Source organism: Tiliqua scincoides, chromosome 5, assembly GCF_035046505.1.
Source record: "Tiliqua scincoides isolate rTilSci1 chromosome 5, rTilSci1.hap2, whole genome shotgun sequence".
Taxonomy (NCBI): domain Eukaryota; kingdom Metazoa; phylum Chordata; class Lepidosauria; order Squamata; family Scincidae; genus Tiliqua; species Tiliqua scincoides.
Genome location: NC_089825.1, coordinates 85,438,481 through 85,459,284, shown reverse-complemented (window position 1 = coordinate 85,459,284; position 20,804 = coordinate 85,438,481). Strand labels below are relative to the sequence as shown.

The 20,804-nt window shown below is 45.8% G+C and overlaps 1 protein-coding gene and 1 pseudogene across 1 annotated transcript in view; one reads left to right on the top strand and one right to left on the bottom strand.

Moving 5' to 3' along the window:
• The window catches only part of LOC136651116 (acid-sensing ion channel 2), a 471,153-nt gene that overhangs the window by 197,392 nt on the left and 252,957 nt on the right, over window positions 1–20,804 (top strand). The window lies entirely within an intron of this gene.
• Window positions 116–232, bottom strand: LOC136654767 (5S ribosomal RNA; annotated as a pseudogene).

Here is a 20,804-nt window from a genome sequence, read left to right as displayed (position 1 = left end):
GATTGCATACACATGAACATGCGGAGAGCCTCTATGAACCCCCAAAGCCTTCATTATATACATCAGGCCTGCCATGCATGGTTGGCAACCTTCAGTCTCGAAAGACTATGGTATAAGCCTACAGCACCCGGTATTCCCAGGCAGTCTCCCATCCAAGTACTAACCAGGCCTGACCCTGCTTAGCTTCCGAGATCAGACGAGATCGGGCATGTGCAGGGTAACAGTTGCTGCCATGCCACCAGCCATTCATGCTACCTCCAGTAAATAACACAAACCTGTTTCTAACAGCAAATGAGGTAGGGTAAACCTGTTTCTGGGTTTCTCTGTGCCTGTGACATGTTGCGTTACCAGCAGGCTGCCTGTAGTTTAATCTGTGCAGAGGGCACAGGATGGGTGAGTGATCCAGCTTGTGGGCAGAAAATCATGCTAAATGAATGTTTGGTCCTTTCCTCTATTCTGCTGTTGCACTTAGCTCGGAGACTCTCTGCAAGTCACCTTTCTCAGAGCTCTGCCTGCATGTCATTGCCTCATTAGTCAAGTCCTGGAGTGTTTTGCCAGGAAGATAAAACACCCTGAGCGTAAGCTCTTTCTGTGCTAATGATACCACCTCTTTCATGCACGTTTTGTTCTGAACTTTTGCATAGTTTAATGAATTAAAACACCTGAATTAAAACACCTGCTGCAGGTGGGGGTGGAAGAGGATATCACCTTTGAGCATTTCTGCTTCTGAAGGTGTAGTAACAAGACCTGTTGACAAGAGTTACCAAGATGAATAACTTTGCATGGCTCCATCTCAGTTTACCTTGCAAAAAAATCTACCATGTATAGTACTTCCAAAGGCCAGAAAAGGAAAATATAATTTTGGTTTATGTCGAATGTATGCATCAAATTTTCCCAGTTTTGTGGGAAGGGGGTGTCCTCCAGGCTGCTGTAAAGAACAGTGGCCTGTGTTGATGATGCTTTGATATTTGCTATGAAAGTAATAATAATAATACAGGTATTTCTATACCGCCTTTCTTGGTCCTCAGATTTCTCCTTAGACTTTATTCAAGGCGGTTTACATAGGCAGGCAATTTATACCCCATAGGAATTTTTACAATTTGAAAGAAGGTTTCTGTCTTTCAAGAAACCACAGCATTCAGATGTTTCTTTCTTGATCTGGTCGCACATTCTGGCCTCCATCCTCCCATGCTCAGAGCAGATGGAATAGCTCGGCTTAGCTTGTCAGCTGCTTCAAGGTCGCACGGTGCAGGTGGCCTCGAACTGGCGACCTTCGGATGTTATCTTCAGGCAAATGGAGGCTCAACACTCTAGACCAGACCTCCTGCCCTAGCAGGAGTAGCAAATAATTTTACCAACAACTGAACGAAATAACTCATCTCACCAATCACTGATGTTGCTTCAATGCCATTTGACACTCTCCTGTCCCCCTGGTTGCTGCTTTTTTCTCAGCACCATTTCATTACTTCTTTTCTCTCACTGTCCTCAGCCTCATTTTACCTGCACCATTGTTTATCCTGATGAATTGTGGCAACCCATGTCATTTTGCTGCAGAATGCCTGTTATGTCATCACCCTAAAGATGCACTGTTGCAATGTCATGCACAGGATCACATGGGTCACCACGGCTGGTAGGATAAAGCATCAGTGTGGACAAAGGAGGACAAAGATTATGAGGGCAAAGAAGAAGGAAAATGTCACTGAGATGAAGAACAGCATCAGGAAAGACCCTTTCCTCTGACCTGCTGTTAAGAGAAATCTGGCATGTCTTGTTGAGAGAAAAGGTGCCATCAGTGAGAGGAGCCTATCTGTGGAATGTCTACATAACATAACAGCCCTGCTGAATCAGGCCGTAGGCCCATCTAGTCCAGCTTCTTGTATCTCACAGTGGCCCACCAAATGCCCCAGGGAGCACACCAGATAACAAGAGACCTGCATCCTGGTGCCCTCCCTTGCATCTGACATAGCCCATTTCTAAAATCAGGAGGTTGCACATTCACATCATGGCTTGTAACCCATGATGGATTTTCCCACCAGAAATTTGTCCAATCCCCTTTTAAAGGCACCTAGGCCTGATGTCATCACCACATCCTGTGGCAAGGAGTTCCACAGACCAACTACACACTGAGTAAAGAAATGTTTTCTTTTGTCTGTCCTAACTCTTCCAACACTCAATTTTAGTGGATGTCCCCTGGTTGTTGTGTTATGTGAGAGGCAAAAGAGCATCTCTCTATCCACTCTATCCTTCCTGTGCATAGTTTTGTATGTCTCAATCATGTCCCCCCTCAGTCACCTCTCTTCCAGACTGAAGAGGCCTAAACGGTGTAGCCTTTCCTCATAAGGAAGGTGCCCCAGCCCAGTAATCATCTTTCTTTTGCACCTTTTCCATATGTCCTTTTTGAGGTGTGGCGAGCAGAACTGGATGCACTACTCCAGGTGTGGCCTTACTGTTGATTTGTAATCCCATCGATTTGTAATCCCATTGATCTCTTTCCAAGAGAAATCAGACTGGCTCTCTCCTTGCTGCTTTGCACATCCTGGTGGAAGACCTTTCCCTTTGAGAGAGTGTGGAGATGTTATAAAACAAGTTCCTGTTGAAACATTATAGCAGCATCCTCAAGGATATTAAGCTATTCCATGTGATATTGACAAAATTGTGTGGCAGTTGGTAAACCACATTTTGCATATTTCAAGTACTCCAGGATGTTATTTAACCATCTTTCTTTGATCTCCCTCTTGGTCTTTTCCCACTATTTTTGGCATCCTATACTTGCTTGACTAGACGGGAATTGACCATATGCAGTAGATGGCCAAACCAGCACAACCCAGATTTGAAAACCTGCACTGAAGGTGGTTTCTCATCTACTTGGGTTCATGTATCTTTGTTTCTCCATTGCTGCCACCACCTAACTTCCACTATTTTACATACACAGCGGGTGGCAAAACTGTCTATTTTCTGTTGATCTTGTTTCTTTATAGTACAGATCTCACAGCCAAATAGTAAAGTAGGAATAATGGTCTTAAAAACTTTAATTTTCATGCTTCTTGACAGGTGCCTGTTATTCCATACTGATTTGGTTAAATTTGCTTATGTTGCTGTTGCTAGGCCAGTTCTTCTAATTATTTCTGGGCTGCATGATGTATCAGATGTAACTATCCCTCTTAAGCAGATACAACTACTGCATCTACTTCTGTAGTGGGTTCTCCACCAATTGTAATTTTACTGCTGACGTTAGGTAGGTTTTTGTTTGATTTTATTTAACTGCCATGGTCTTTTCCCTGAATGGAACCCCTTTACCTAAAAAGGAAACCCAAGTTGTATAATTTGGTGCTGACTTGTTTTAACCAATCTGTGCAGTTTTGCTTTAAGGACCTTTGTAACATGCATGGCCTCAGGAAAAGCCTAACCTCGGATGTGGTTTGACACCACCAGTTTGGCTCACATCTGACTCTGTTAGAACAATGGGACAAAAGGAAAAAGCTGGTGCCTTGCTCAGTTTGGCTTATGCCTGTCCGTTAATTGAGCCTCTCCACGTGATCATGGCTGAAAGGAAGTCCAGGCGGCTGAACTAAGTTTCTCACCTTTGGAATAGCCAGTGGAAAAGGTAGAATCTTGAACCCTCAGGCAGCCCAATCCTGAGCTTCCAGGCACCCAATGGAGCAGCAGTGCCAAAGTGGCTACCACTATATCCATCGATTGCCAGGAAGCCACCAGAAGTCTCCTGTCATTCTCTTCCCCTGGGAAAAGCCCCAAGCCTCGCAATGAGGCTTCTCAAGTCTGTGCCGGCTATTTTGCCAGTGTGGACTTGAGAGACACCATGTCAGGCCTTCTGATCTGAGACAGAGTTCAGGATCTGGTGGAGCAGAGCACCCCCTCCTGCCCCAATTCCTCCCTCACACCGCCCTTGTCCTGCCCTCGTCCCGCCCTAAAGAGGCCACACTATCGCCCAGCAGTTGCACTTACCCACCCCAGCAGTGGCACATTCTCTTCCTGCTGGTGCTGGGTCTGCCACCTGACTGGCATGGGATCATCGCCAGCGCTCCTTACTCACTGGGTGCCACAAAATGCTGGGCTCAGCCCCAGCACTGGGCCACTTTAGGTCTGGGACCTGAACCTCATAAAAGGGAAGGGCTGATGTCTAGATACCCTGTGTTGGGATTTTATTTCATTTGTTTCCATGAGAGTGTCCCAGGTTCTGGTGGTAAACTACTGTTGTGTGTTCCTTCTTGCCTGCTGGGCTGCACAGCTCTGTATAACCCATCAGAATTTATTTGAAACTGTTGGATTTTGAGGGAGTAAGCACCACATTTGAAAATGGCCGCTTTTAAAAAGAAAGCCCCTAAATTTTAAAACTTACTGCCGAACTTTATAGCGGTGGTGGTACGTATCAGCTTGTTGGATTCCATACGTGTATTGTTTTCTGAAGCCCACCCTCCACCCCTCCAATCCAAAAGCATCTATCATTGAGAATTGGAGTTCCAAACAAAAAATTAAGATAATTTTTTGAAAGGAAACTGGAATTTGGATAATTGGTCTGACGGCTCCTCTTCCTCCACCTCACTTGCAATTCATTTCAGCTGTTCTGGAATTCCAGAATCCATTCACTGCAGTTCCATACTTTGAATCAGGTGGGGTTCCCCCCCCCTCCAATGCAGTATGTCATGATTTGCAATTGCAGCACTGCTCTCAGCCTTTGCTTTGTCTTCCTGTTCAAGAGCTGGGGATTTTTTTTTTCTCCCTTTTGTTTGCATTGTTTAAGCCAGCCCGATCATGCGTTTCTGTTCTGAACATAATAGGCTCAGTAGATTAACAGGGAACTTAATCGGAATCAAGCATGAAAAGCCTGCAGTGTGCACAAAAAATTGGTTCCATCCACCAAGCCAGATGCGATGCATTTGCAAGCACTTCTTTGCCAACTGTCAGGTGCCACTGTCATACCCACTGAAAGTCTTCCAAAGACAGCAAATAGCAAACCAGGCTCACGCAAAGACCCCCATACCCTGCCCTCTAAACTATGCCAGCTGTCATTTTTTTAAACAAAAATTCTGGCAACTCAGGTTGAATGTCTCTGAGCATCTCTGAGTATGTGCAAAGTCCTCTCCCCCCCCCCCACACACACACAAAGAACACACTGCTCCGAGCAAAGGAAAGGTGGGATCTGTGTGTGTTGGCAACCTTCAGTTTCAAAAGACTATGGTATCGCGCTCTGAATGGTGGTTCTGGAACAGCGTCTAGTGTGGCTGAAAAGGCCAATTCGGGAGTGACAATCCCTTCCACACTGGGAGCAAGTGCAGTCTGTCCCTGGTCTATCTCCCTGACTATGGGCCTTCCTTCTTTGCCTCTTTGCCTCAGACTGTTGGCCAAGTGTCTCTTCAAACTGGGAAAGGCCATGCTGCACAGCCTGCCTCCAAGCGGGCCGCTCAGAGGCCAGGGTTTCCCACTTGTTGAGGTCCACTCCTAAGGCCTTCAGATCCCTCTTGCAGATGTCCTTGTATCGCAGCTGTGGTCTACCTGTAGGGCGCTTTCCTTGCATGAGTTCTCCACAGAGGAGATCCTTTGGGATCCGGCCATCATCCATTCTCACGACATGACCGAGCCAACGCAGGCGTCTCTGTTTCAGCTGTGCATACATGGTAGGGATTCCAGCATGTTCCAGGACTGTGTTGTTTGGAACTTTGTCCTGCCAGGTGATGCCGAGGATGAATCGGAGGCAGCGCATGTGGAAAGCGTTCAGTTTCCTCTCCTGTTGTGAGCGAAGAGTCCATGACTCGCTGCAGTACAGAAGTGTACTCAGGACGCAAGCTCTGGATCTTGGTATGTTCCGTCAGCTTCTTGTTGGACCAGACTCTCTTTGTGAGTCTGGAAAATGTGGTAGCTGCTTTACCGATGCGTTTGTTTAGCTCGGTATCGAGAGAGTGTCGGAGATCGTTGAGCCAAGGTGCACAAAGTCATGGACAACCTCCAGTTCATGCGCAGAGACTGTAATGCAGGGAAGTGAGTCCACATCCTGAACCATGACCTGTGTTTTCTTAAGGCTGATCGTCAGTCCAAAATCTTGGCAGGCCTTGCTAAAAGGTGGGATACAAATTTAAAAAATGTCTATTCAGAAAGACACCTAAAATTGAAAAGTGCACTGGAAAAGAAGAAGCATCAGCAGCTTATGCTGATCACACAGCTTATCTGACACACTGTTTGAAATGGAGCAGGGAATCCGCAGGGTGCAATAAATTGCAAAAGGTTCTGTTTGGATTTCACTCTCTTTGCAGTAGGACACTCTTAGCCCTTTTCAGCCACACTAGACGCTGTGCCAGAACCACCTTTCAGAGCGCGATACCATAGTCTTTCGAGACTGAAGGTTGCCAATATATACTCTTAGCCCTGGAGAGTGAAGGGGGGGGGGGGCTGGAGACACATCAGCCAAGGTGGATCCATATTATGTCAATCCCGGTTGGGATACATGAAAAGAAAAAAACGGGATTTGGGCTCCAAACAACTCATTCTCCTTGTGGATGATTCCTGTCTTTCTTAGATGGATTTGGGGTGGGGAGCAAGGTGGAGGAAAATCTGTCATTTTTGGACTACTGGCAGTGCTCATACTGTGTGTTGTGCCCCCAGAGATCACTAATTTGGGGAAAAATCTTCACATCCAGTTAAGAAGGGAAATTGGAAGGAGATCAGAGTGAATGAGGAGCCATTGGGATTCAGAGAGAAGGGAGATTGAACAAACGGACATCTGCAATATGGCCAAGAAAACCGGTGGAGAGGTACCTGGGAGCACACATCCTGGCATGACAGAGTAGGCCAGGCCTGAGCCCTCCCTCTATAAAGTGGGAATAAATATTTCCTACCTCAAAGGGTTGTTGTGTGAGGGAAAAACCTAACAGGGATTGTAAATCCTTTCCACAACCATGTAAAAATGCTCTTGAAATGGTGGAGTCATAGCAGAATTAATAGCTAACCTCTCCCATTAGGTCTAACTGAGGAATCAATTAGGTCCCATGGGGAGGATGCTAATCTCATGAGGCATGGTGTTTAAGAATTCCTAAACTCAGTTCAGGTTGGCAGAGGTTCATAGCATAGTCCTATGGATGTGTGCCCAAAGCAAGTCCAGCCGAGATGAACAGGGCTGTCTTTTAGGGAATGGCATCACTAGGTGGTGCGGGACATACTGGGTGATGCGCACAGGGGAGTGGCACCACTACTGGCCAAAAATTTTTAAATCTTGGTATTTTTGAATAATACCATCAGGTTACATATCAATCAATTTGTCATTTCATTCGGAATCCAATGAAACAAACTGCACTGAAATATCTTTATGCTGTCAAATGTTATAGCCAAAAAAACTAGAGGGGCGCAGCAATAGTACATCACCATGCCCATCGCTGGGGCATTCCCCATCCACTGCATGGGAGGCGGTCCATCACAGGTGATAGGCAGGAGGTGATGTGCTGGCCTCCCACATCGGGTGATGTAAACCCTAGTGACACCACTGCTTTCAGGTAACTCTGCATGGGACGGCAGTCTCGATCTTGTCTCTAACTTGGGAGAGTTAGAACAGACAAGAGAAAATATTTCTTTACTCAGCGTGTGGTTGGTCTGTGGAACTCCTTGCCACAGGATGTGGTGACGGCATCTGGCCTGGACGCCTTTAAAAGGGGATTGGACAAGTTTCTGGAGGAAAAATCCATTACGGGGTACAAGCCATGATGTGTATGTGCACCCTCCTGATTTTAGAAATGGGCTATGGCAGAATGGCAGATGCAAAGGAGGGCACCAGGATGAGGTCTCTTGTTATCTGGTGTGCTCTCTGGGGCATTTGGTGGGCCGCTGTGAGATACAGGAAGCTGGACTAGATGGGCCTATGGCCTGATCCAGTGGGGCTGTTCTTATGTACTATCAACAGAAGCTGGATTTCATTCTTACCAGATCTTGCAGGAAGCCTGCAATTGCCACTTACGCCAAATGTGCAAGTTGTATATGTTTCCTGTTTGAGACATCATTAATTTGGCCCTCATTAACACCATTTTTAAAAAGCAACTGTTCAGTCAGAGCATGGACCTGCATTTCCTCCAGCTACCAAGATCTAGAGCACTGGTTCCCAATTTGCGGTCTGTGCAAGACCCTGAGAACATAAGAACAACCCCACTGGATCAGGCCATAGGCCCATCTAGTCCAGCTTCCTGTATCTCACAGCGGCCCACCAAATGCCCCAGGGAGCACACCAGATAACAAGAGACTCGCATCCTGGTGCCCTCCCTTGCATCTGACATAGCCCATTTCTAAAATCAGGAGGTTGCACATACACATCAATATGGTGAGAAGTTGTCTGTGTGGTCTCAGGAAAAAAAGATTGCCTTTGATCACTTCCAGTGTCTTGCTGAGCAAGCCCTCCCCCAGGGACCACCAGTGGGAGCAAAGAATGGATCACTCAAAGTCCCAGCCAGCACTAAAGCGTAGTCGGCACTCGCTCAGGAGACACTTCCCTATAGACTACCAGAAAGGGTGGAGAACAGACCACCTGCAACCAGAGCTGGCAGTACACATGGTTCACAACAGTTCTAATTTTTGCCTCAGTGGTGTGTGGGCTCCTCAAGGTTGGGAACCGCTGATCTAGTGGTAGAGGAAGGAGTGTAATTAATTCAAAGTGGAGCCCGAGCTCATGCCCGAGAAGAGAAAAAGAATCTTTCCTACTCCCCACAAATGGGACAGTTAAACAAACTGCAGCAGGGAAGAGGGTTAAAGAGCCAGCTCTCCTATAGCTCTTCAGCTCAAAAATCACAAATTCCAGAAGCCATTGTTCATATTTAAATTATTGGGGTTCCACGTGTTTGCATGTGGTAGGGTTTGTTCCAGGGCCCTTGTCAAAACAGAACACTCTTGGCCCTTAGCTCAAATGAAAAACATGCAGAAGGGCAGGGCAGTCAACTTTTCATGCAGTAATCTGAGTCCCTGAGATTTATCACTTCTTCACCTCCACTTGCTGACTCATCCATTTGTAGCTTGTCAATGCAATGTCAACCTGCAAGACACCGATAACAGAAATTGTGGCATTCTGATACTGTAATAACTGGCAAGAAAAGCAGGGGAAGGAGGTAGCACTTCATTTCAGTGCTGTCTGTCTGCAAGTCACTCTACCTGATCCAAGAAGTAGGGAGGCAGGGGAATTGCTCTCTGTATATGCCTGAGACATTCCCCCCCCCCCACACACACACTCCTACCCACCCACCATGATTGAATCTTGGCACTAAAAACAAGTTCCCAAACTAAGTTGTGGTGGAGCCTGACCAATATTATGCTCTGCACGTCCTCAGATGCACTACTTAGCTCAGTGCTTCCCAAACATTTTAGCATTGGGACCCACTTTTTACAAAGACAACCTATCGCAACCCACATAGCCTTACTAGACAAAAAGATCTAGAAAGAAATATTTTATTAATAATAATAAATTATTAATAATCAGGATCCTGTGCTCCTTAGGCTGCTAGAAACCTTAGATATACTAAGTGTATGTAGACATTTGCTGGACTCTCCCTAAAAATGGAGTTCAAGGATTGTTCCCCCAAATGTTTACAGTCATTCCAGGGTGTCCAGAAAGCTCAATTGGAGAGCAGGATATGCAGCTGGGGACTTCCAGAACATAAGAACAGCCCCACTGGATCAGGCCATAGGCCCATCTAGTCCAGCTTCCTGTATCTCACAGCGGCCCACCAAATGCCCCAGGGAGCACACCAGATAACAAGAGACCTGCATCCTGGTGCCCTCCCTTGCATCTGGCATTCTGACATAACCCATTTCTAAAATCAGGAGGTTGCGCATACACATCATGGCTTGTACCCCGTAATGGATTTTTCCTCCAGAAACTTGTCCAAGACAAAAGGCTGAAACTGGGTTCACATGTGATCTATGGCAGGTCAATTACTAGGAAAATGTGACATTTTAATTTGGGAGTATGAAGATGACCTCATACCACAGGTTAGCATTCCAGCCACTAGAGTGGTCTCTCTATCCAGGTTGCCCTCTGTTGCAATTTTCTTCTGTAAACTGAGCAAGGGTGCTTGCAAAGTTGTTTTTTGTTTGTTTTGTTTTTTAAAATATTTCAGAAACTTTTGTGACCCACAGTTTGGGAAACACTGACTTAACTAGTTCCAGTGCTGAGCTCTGCAACACTATGATTCTAACACACTGGTGAAAATGAAATTGAATAATAGAGTGTAGACTATAATATAGACTGTAGCACTTCAATATTTTCTCTCATTATGGCATATGATTAGTGACTTATCATAGAGAGAGACAGTAGGCAAGAATCTTCTTGTTAATTTCAAGCAGGACAGGCGTAGATTTTTAAATCCTAAACAAAAATTAAATGGCCATGAAGCGCTTGCTCACCTCCCAGGAGATATTTCTGTTTCAGCGTGACAGCTTAATTAAGGGCCTGTCTAACAGAATGCAACATTCTGATCACGTGGCCGTTTTGCTGTGAGCACATGCCAGGGAAGCTGGCCCAAGGAAGACAGGTTATATAGAGCTGAAATTCAGGTGGAAAATTTTCAAGCAAATTCACCTCACTCCATTTCATATGCAAAACATTTCAACCCACCGTCTTGCAAGTGGGTCTTCTTCAGCCGCATTTCCACATACAGGTGTTGACTGACTTTAGATGACAGGTTTAGTTGAATTTAAAAATCAGTGCAAGATTGGACACTAAATTAAAAAAAAATAAAAATAAAATGTAAATTTGAAACATTGAACTTAAATGTCATAAGAACATAAGAACAGCCCCACTGGATCTGAACAGCCCCTAGGCTGAAGAGGCCCAAAAATGTCTTTTCAACTGCAGTATGTATCCAGGCTTTGTTGGGAAAAGATCAGGCTCCTACTCCCATGCACTTTAAAGGGGAAAGCAGTGAAAACCAAATGTATGCTGCTTTCCCATGTAACATGCATCTGACATATATGGGTCCCTTCTAAACCAACTCCTTTCCTTTTGAAACTTCGCCTAAGTTTATGTAACTGGACTGAATGCAAATTCTTCCCTGCTTCTCCTCTCCCCTATCTTCCTCCTCCCCCTATTTTTGTGGTTCTGGTGAATTTTAGACTGCAAGCTACTTGGGACATGGGTCTATGTTTTGTAGCTCTCCGTAATGCTATGCATATTAGTGGCTCTATATAAATGAATGACTTTACAAAAGACTCCGATATGGAATAGCCCTTAGAAGAAACTAATCTGCAATCCTAACGGCACCCTTGGCCGCACAAGGAGGGATGCAAACACGCCATAAAGGATGTTTGTGCCTCCTCGGGAGACAGCCGGGCTGGTGTAGGGATGTGCGCTGGCCCACAGAGGCTACATCCATCTTTCGCACTGACTTGGGGAGGGAGGGTTGTGTCAGCCGAGTTTGGCTGACGCAGAGGTCTGGGGAGGGCAGGGAGGAGGCAGGGGGAGGTGGAGAGGAGGCGGGGAGGAGGCAGGAAGCATTCTGAGGCGGGAGGAGGATGGGCGGAGGGTGGGCAGGAAGCGGGAGGCAGGGCTAGAATTCGGCTGCTATGCTGGATCCCAACCCTGTTCCCGGAGCAGCTTGAAGCCGCTCCGTTCTCCTCAGGCTTGTGCCACCTCCTGAGGTGGTGCAGGTCTGAGGAGACCCATTGGGGTCTTGGTGGCTTACCTGGGGGTAAGAGTTTCCCCTTGCCTCTGGCTGAGCCACTTCTGGCCCAAATCTTGCTCTGGATACAGCGCAGACCTCCTGGCCTGCCTGTTCCAGTGCAAGATAGGATTGCGCTGTAAGGCTCTTTGCTAGCGGCCATGCCCTGAAGCCCCTAAAATCAGAAGCTACTATTGACTCACATTTCCCCCTTCCAGAGTACCCTCTGATTTGTTGTTCTGGGGGGTGGGGACACAGGAGATCTATAATGAAGCCTTCTCTGTATTCTCACAAAATTACAGTTCTCAGAATGGTTTGGGTGAGGGAGCCATAACAGTTCAAGTTGTATAAAGCTCATATGATTTCTTAATGTAAACAATACCCTTTGGGAAGAAGTAAAATATGGGTGAGATTTTGTTCTTGTTCCTTTCTTACCATGCAGTTTGATGGTAAAAAAAACTGTATAAAGGGAGCACCTGGAGATGGCTCACAGCACCCTATGGGTCTGGATCTCAGCTATACTAGTGCAAGTATAGCACTAGTATAGTAACAGTAATACACTAGTAATACACCCTGGCATGTGAGTGGTCTTTCTGCTGATGGTGGATTGCAGCTCTGCTTTGGGTCTCATGTCTGTTTTGGCTCATGATCTCCTGGTCCAATCTTTCTGCCTTTCTGCTCTGTTTTCTTGTTCCTTTCCTACCATACATTTTATTTATAGCTCTAAAATTCTACAGAACTTGGCTGTGAACCTGGCACTCCACAGAAAATGTTTCCAGTTGGGCCCTTCAGCTCCTAAGGCCAGCCCTGGCCGTAGAATTCTTCATCAGGAGAAAAATAAGTACTCCAAGTCCAGAAGGTATAATAAATTCTTTTATGTCCATTTCCTTGTATTTAGCCTGGGCAGCTTCTTCGGAAAACAGGCAGACTGACAGCCCAATCCTAGGCATGTCTACTCAGAAGTAAGTCTCATTAGTGTCAATGGGGCTTACTCTCAAGAAAGCGTGGATAGGATTGGGCTGTCACTTGCTAATTAAACTTGTCAGGAATTCTACTTTTAATCAACCCACCTTCCCCTTTTGTGGCCTGAGGTCAGCTTCTAACCTAGATCTGCCTGCCTTTCAGTTGACCTGGCTTTGGGGGAGTGAAAAATTCAATGAGGCCCTGTGCTTGAGTACAAGTACTCCTCTTTTCTTGCTTTGACAGTGCCAACCAAGCAGCTCTCCTTTCTGACCTGTGTGCCCTTTTGCCAATTCATCTTCCTGCCCCTAGCATCCTGCAAAATAGAAAAAAGAAGGGGGAGTTGGTTTGCTGGCCAAGACAAGCTGCCCCCTGACTGAAGCCGAGGAGGAGCCCCACATTGTGACAGGATAAGAAGGAGAGAGAGAGAGGTGGGAAGAGCATCTTGATTCCTCCAGGAGTGTTTGTCTTTGGTAGAATCCTCTTTGCTTCCTTCCAGTTCCTCCCTGCAGAGATTATTAGAGCCTTGGCAGAAAAAAAAAAATGTTCTCATGTCTTTGAGGTTCTTTTAATAGTAATGTACTCTCTCTCTCTCTCTCTCTCTCTCTCTCTCTCTCACACACACACACACACACACACACACACACACACACACACACACCCATTTCATAAAATCATAAAAATGCTGTTCAAGGTTGTCGGCTGTCATTACAGAATCCTTTTTTTTCTGGATGATTAGGACTGGTATTAACCTCCTATGTCCAAGTCATGAGACATTGGGGCAATAAAACGAAGGGGAATTGGATGAGTCATTTAATTAACAGAATTGGGTGAATCACTTGGCAGCAAATGATTTTTTACCTTGTTTCCTCTTGGTTGTACACAGGTAGCAACGGACATATTCATCAACCAGAAATTGTTCCCTAGGGCCGGGCTGGGTCAGCCCATCCATGAAGTCAACTGAAGCAGTCGCTTCAGGAGTCGATTGGTGGGAAGCCGCTCATTTGTGTGCACCTACTTGTCTCCACTGCTCCTCTTCCTTCCACTCCCTGGATTGAAAAAAGGAAGAGGAGAACATAAAAACAGCCCCACTGGATCAGGCCATAGGTCCATCTAGTCCAGCTTCTTGTATCTCACAGCGGCCCACCAAATGCCCCAGGGAGCACACCAGATAACAAGAGACCTCATCCTGGTGCCCTCCCTTGCATTGGCATTCTGACACAGCCCATTTCTAAAATCAGGAGATTGCACATACACATCATGGCTTGTAACCCGTAATCAATTTTTCCTCCAGAAATTTGTCCAATCCCCTTTTAAAGGTATCCAGGCCAGATGCCATCACCACATCCTGCAGCAAGGAGTTCCACAGACCAACCACACGCTGAGTAAAGAAATATTTTCTTTTGTCAATTTTAGTGGATGTCCCCTGGTTCTGGTGTTATGTGAGAGTGTAAAGAGCATCTCTCTAACCACTTTATCCTTCCCATGCATAATTTTGTATGTCTCAATCATGTCCCCCCTCAGGCGTCTCTTTTCTAGGCTGAAGAGGCCCAAACGCCATAGCCTTTCCTAATAACGAAGGTGCCCCAGCCATTCTATGTGGGCTTATCAGTCTCTAGGGTTGATGTTGCATGTCTCTGTTTTAGGTTTTGGGGCCTGAGCACACACAATCCCAGGTAGCTCATGATCTCAGGAAGGACAGCAGCTTCAAATTGCGGGGTTCCTGATTAAAGCTGTGGAAACCCTGCAGGAAGGAGTGATTGGTCTCGACAATGCTGCAGGAACACACCTCCTGGACATGACATTCCTACAGTCTCATTTTAATCTGCACTCAGACTACATTTCTGCCAAAATTAGGGGGCAGGGAGCAAAGTCTGAATTGCTGCAGAAAGCTCCATACCGTTCCACCTCAATTAGGTAGAAACAGGGCTAATGAACTAAATTGGGCAATTATGTTAAACGGGCTAAAAAGGAGCGAGCGGCTCATTTTTGCAAAGAAATTCAACAGCAAATATATTACATTTTCATTTATTCTGCAATTGACCTAGTCACTGCTCATATTTCAGCTCTCTGAAAATTGACAGCCCTTGGAATCTTTCAGATCTATTTTACTTCAGCAGGTTGAACAGGCGTGCACACAGACCGCCCACAAAAATACAGCAACAAGCCTACTAGACAAATTCTTTTTTATGAATTAGGCTATTACCGAGGTCTCTTAAAGATTTGCTACTGTCTTGTGTCTCAGGGCCTTGTGTCTCACAGTTATTGAGCCAGTAAACTTGAAGAACAGAATATGTAATTGAATTGGGAGACGGTACCAAAAAATCGCCCAGATTCCACAACCTCCTTATGCAGTTTGTTGCATCGCTGAAGCTGTTAGAGGCCGGAGGACTTTCGCCTGAATGCTCAGCATAAAGCTACTCCTTGTTGTTGAACATGCTGATATTGAAAGTGCATAAGAATAATTCCATGGCTGCATAAATATTCCATCCTCCCCTGCCATAACTCAGCGGTTCTGAAACCTGGGACATAAGGAACACTTGCCAGTGATTTAACATCACCCTCTAGGTCTGGCCAAAGGAGCATAGTGTAGGAAGACCAGCTGCATTGGCACAAAAGTGTTTTCACAGTGGACCAGAGTATAATCTCAACTCTTAGAAAAGTTTCTGCATTAGGCTTGCTCACTGGTCATTACACCATCTAGGAAACCATTCTTGTTGCTCCTTATACAGGCTGTGCAGCAACTGTTAACCTGCACATGCCTGATCTCATCTGATCTTGGAAGCTAAGCAGGGTCAGGCCTGGTTAGTACTTGGATGGGAGACTGCCTGGGAATACCGGGGTGCTGTAGGCTTATACCATAGTCTTTTGAGACTGAAGGTTGCCCACCATTTTATACAGGCTGTCCTGACCTTGAGCAGCAGGCAGGACATGGACATGGACATGGAGAGGGAGGAACTGGTTGAATCCATGTCATCCATCATACCCTAGGAAGAGGAGCCAGATACAATTTCTCTAACTTGAAGTCTGAGAGCCCAATCCTAGGCATGTCTACTCGCAAGTACATCCCATTAGAGTCAATGGGGCTTACTCCCAGGAAAGTGTGGATAGGATTGGGCTGTCAGACGTAGCCTTGAACCAAAGACCCCCTGTAATGTCCATGCCTGCCCCTTGTTTCTCCCAAGGAAGCAGGTTGGGAGAAGACATGGTGGGGTATAAAAATAGTCACAGATTGTCCATATGATGCTCTACTGTTTATTAAGTGTTTCACTTAACAGTTGCTCCATCAGTTCCCTCCTCAGTATGTCCTGCCCCTTCCCACCTGCAGGTGTTTCATCTTCATGCCGTGCAAGAGCTGTGTGGTAATTACCTACAGGGAGACCCTCTGGGTGCATAAAGACAGCTTCTTTAGGAAGCTAGGGTATTGCCTGGCTAATGCTCCCCAAGGGGATGGAGACCAGGTCGGGACTGGTTAGAGGGGACAGGCCATTGGGATGTGCACTAAGGCAATCACTTTTCCCTGTCCTAATTTTCCTTTCTTCCACTTTCCCCTCCAGCCATTTCCATTTGTCTCAAATCCTGCCACTTCTCTTCCATAGCCTCCTTTGAAGCCAGCCCACCTACCTGAGATCTAGCGATCTGGCTGGACATCTCCCCTGCTTTCTCAGCAACCTGTTCTTGGGACTTTCACCTTGCCCTGCTGTATCACCAGGAAGATGGTGGCATAGCTGAGTCAGAGACCGTTGTTCAGTGAGAGCCAAGGGTGGAGAATCAGGAACCAGGAGCCCTGGAGCCAGGAGTCCTCCAAGCCTGTAGTTGGAGCCTGGAGGTCAGAACCAGAGAACAAACCAAGGGTCAGAATAAACCCAGAGCCAGGGAAGACAGTCATTGCATAGGCAAGGTGAACTGGCTGTTTGTATTGCCTTTCCTATTGAGAAGATACATAGGCCAGTCTGAGTGGGTGGAGTCAACAATTCCTGGGAATCCTTTGCTGACTAGGGCAGTGGTTGGCAAACCTTTTTGAGAGCATGTGCTCACATTGGCAACAATCTTCTAAAGACTTTTATGTGTTCATGGTAATTTTGAGCAGCAGAATATCAATTATTATTATACTTGTACTGTACAACTTCTTTATGAAGAACAAAATGTTTGAATTACATTGGGACCTCAATATCCACAGATTTGGAACCCGTGGATTTGATCATCCATGGGTTCCAAAGCTATGGTTTTGGGCCCACCTGGACCCTCCAAACCTGACCAGAGCTGTGCTCCAATTGGGTCCAGGGGGTGATCTGAGGGGCTGCGGAGGCCACATGCAACCTCCCCAACCCTCCCTAGCATAGCTCCTGACTGGAGCACAGCTCTGACTGGGTTCAGAGAGGGTTTGGGGTGCTCAAATCCACAGACTGGAACTTCTGCAGATTTTCATATCCTCAGGGATTCCCACAGAACAGAAACCTCTCAGATAATGAAGACCCCCTGTATTCTTAATTTAACATTTGCACATGCCCATTCTTTTACTTACCAGGAGTGCAATCTGCAGCCTCTGGTCCATGCCACTCCTATTTGCCATGGAAATGGTGTCGTTTGGGTTCCCAGCCTGCTCTACTGCATATTACACAGTACTCTGGACCGAGTTGCGGCTGTTTTTTTAAGGAGGATTCTTGGAGTCCCAAACTCCATCAGGTTAGCAACGTTGACTCTTGAGCTAGGTGTTCACCTTCCCTCAACTACTGCATGGGCTTTAACATTTAAATTCTGGCTCCGCTTCCATCTGTCACTTCCATCTGGTTCCCTTCTTAATGACCTGCTAAGAGACCCTTTTTTGTCCAGCTGGTTTCTAAAAATTGACTCTAAATTGAACTCCCTAGATCTTTCTTCAGAATCTTTAGCGGACCTTGATGTCAACAGTGCCTACAAGCTTATTCGAACTAGGCTTTGGGAAGCTGAATTTGCCTCTCTTTCCGCTGATCTTAATCCAGTATGATCTCTTTTTTTTGGTCATTGTCCCTTACCAGGACAGTTCTCTAAATATTTTGTTACCCTAATAAATCTCTCCCTTCGAAGGGCTTTTATGCTTGCGCGTTTCAACATTTTCCCTTCTTCGTATCACCTTGGTAGATTTTCCCATATTTCTTGGAACCTCAGATTATGCGCCTTTTGCCATCTCGAACTGGACACACTTGAGCATATTCTGATCAGTTGCCCAGTGCACTGCACACTCCGAAAGCTGTATTTGGAGCCCTTTTTACGCCATCCTGCCGGTCCATTTATTGATCCCCTTTTTGTTCTGCTTAGTGATAATCAAGCAAACATTACTATAGCAGTTGCTAGTTTTTTATCCCAAATTATTAAAATATCCCCCCCTTCCTAAAAAATTTCCTTTTACTTTTTCTTTCTTCCTCCTCTATTTTTGGATCATTTCCCTCCTTCCTGCCTCATTATGTTTATCCTTTTAGTGATTGTTATAATTTTGTTTTGTTTTATTTTATGTATTTGTTATATGCCAATAAAGGTTGTGAAGTGTGAGAGTGTGCATATTAAACAGAAGTGGTGTGAACCAGGCAGGCTGCAGGTCACACTCCTTGTAAATAAACAAAAGGGAAAGGGGACAGGGTTCAAATCAACTGTCCCAGTCTAGTTGCAGGCAGGGACAGATGATCTGGAATGTGGCAGTTCCCCCCTTAAAGTTTAAAGGACATGTTCCCTTTAAACCATGTGTAAGAATGGAGCACAGAGTGGGAAGGGAACTATCCAATTCTTGCTTGCCTCTAATGAGCAACACTGTGTACTACATGCCAACAAAATGTTTTCACATGCCACATTAGGCATGCATGCCATAGGTTCGAAACCCCTGGTCTAGGGAGATGTTTCACTTGTAGTCCTGACTGTATGGGGCAGCTGTGCACACAGCTGGAGGCTCTTGGCTGTAGCCCCAGCAGCTCCTGATGAACGGGGACAAGGAACACAGTTTTTCTTCAACATGAGCAAGTGTACTCTGTAGGTCACCCAGAGGAAGAGGACATGATACCCATCTCTGTCCTCCAGCCCAGGGATTAAGATTCTTCACAGGAGACCCAGATTCATAAGCTCCATTTCTCCACTGCCTGCTCAAATACTCTCTCTCCTATAAGCTTCTTGCATAGGCCATACCTGAAAACCACTTTGTGTTGCTGGAATACCAGTTATCAAAGCAGTTCAGCTCACACCCCTGCCAAAAGCAATCTCTGCCTTCCATGTGAGTTATCCTGGGTCCTACAGAACTCCATTCTTTATTTCCTCACCCTCAACATCCGGCTCTGGTTCTCTGTAACCCAATATCTGTTGCTTAATAATTACTGAACAATGCCAGGTGACTATACCTAAGCCCCATTCAAGTTTTACTTTCTGTGGACTGATGTGCTGCTGCATTGATGTGCTCCACACCATTGTTTCAAACTCACGTTTGTTGTTCCTCAACCTTGTTCTGCAAGTGCTGCTTCCTGCTAGTTATCTCCCACTCATGTTGGCTGCTTTTCCTTTGTGTAAAGCCATTTCCACTCGCAATACTGAGGCCACTGTTGAACCTTACTCCTGCTCTTTGTGCATTATGTGTTGGTTGGTTGGCAACCTTCAGTCTCGAAAGACTATGGTATAAGCCTACAGCACCCAGTATTCCCAAGTGGTCTCCCATCCAACTACTAACCAGGCCTGACTCTGCTTAGCTTCCAAGATCAGACAAGATCAGGCACCTGCAGGATAACTGATGCTATTCGCATTATGTGTGAAGGGGGTTGAAACCAGGGTAGAAAGTGAAGAAAGTTTATATTGAGTTTTTTGTACATTTTGCACAACCAACATTGAAGGATTCCCCTCCCCCCCAAAAAAAGAAGGATCCTGTGGCAGTAAGCTTCTGTAAGCAAGTGATCCTTGAGGTCACCCTTCTGACTCCTGTGTAAAAATTCCAACAGAGTGATCAGTATCGTAGCTCTGGTGAGGGGCACAGCACTAAACTTTGCAAGATGCCTCAATGCCTGTGCAAGCTGCTCTCGCCCTCTGAGCCATTTCCCGTGATGGGAGTAAAGGTTGAGTGTCATGCAAAACTTAGTGCTGTCTCCTCCCCCCCACCTGAACTAGCTGCTGAGAGTGACAGTAAGCTTCTGCTTTCAAGGTGTGCATCCACCACAGGAGGTCTTCATCTGGGTCTGGCCCTCTCATAAAGCAAAGTGGGCTGCAGTTTTCTCCTTCCATTCCAATCTAAAAGAAAGGGGGGATTTGAAAGGCGTGAGGAATTGGCGGTAAGAATTTCATAAGGAAATAATAGAGTGGGAAGGGAAGAGTGTGGGGTTGCCATTTGGTGCTCTGTTTCAGGCAGCAATTTTTTCATGGGCCAGCACTGTGTTTCTCCTCCCTTGGGTTCATTTTAGGACATCTGCATTACAGATGACAAGTGTACCTCCCCAGTCAGATCCTGCACCCAGCACTGTGACTTGAAGTGTTTGGCCCGGCAGGCACCCATTCCAGCCAAAATAGCTTTGTATTTGCATTAGAGATGCAAGAAATTCAAAATAATATTTTAGCAGCATGTGGGGGGGGAAAAAATGCCTCCGTGCTCCACGTTTCCTTGCTGAATTTCATTCTGTGGCAACTTGCCCAGCTGTCCATTTTACTGAGATCATTTTGAATTTTTATTCTGTCCTGTCCAATTCAATCCAGTGCTTTGTGATAGCTACTCAAGAGCCCTGTCCAGGTCACATGGAGAATGCAAGACTGAATTGAAGATAGGGCTTAGCACTGGGAACAAGAAAAGAAATTATGAAGGAGAGTATAGATGATCATATGCAGAGTTATCTTTCCTCATGAAACCCCTAGCAACATTTTGTTGAAATGTTGCTGTCTAGCTAGCCCCAAATAATTTGCACTTTTGCCTTTGGCCCTTATTTCCGTTGTGTGACAGGTTAGATGGTCATAAATGTCGTCCTTTTGTTGACAAAACAGCTAGATCAATATAAAGCAGATAATCTAGGGGCAAACCAGACTCTGTAGTTTATCTCAAGAGATCAAAAAAGACCTCATGAATCTGATAGGACAGATCTCAGCCACACCTAACATAGGGAGCCAGCCCTGTGTCCTTAAGGCTGTGTTCTCCACACACAGTGAAAGACATGCAACCTCATTCAACCTCAGAAAACTCCAGGGAGTTTCATGCTGTGTGCATTATATCTA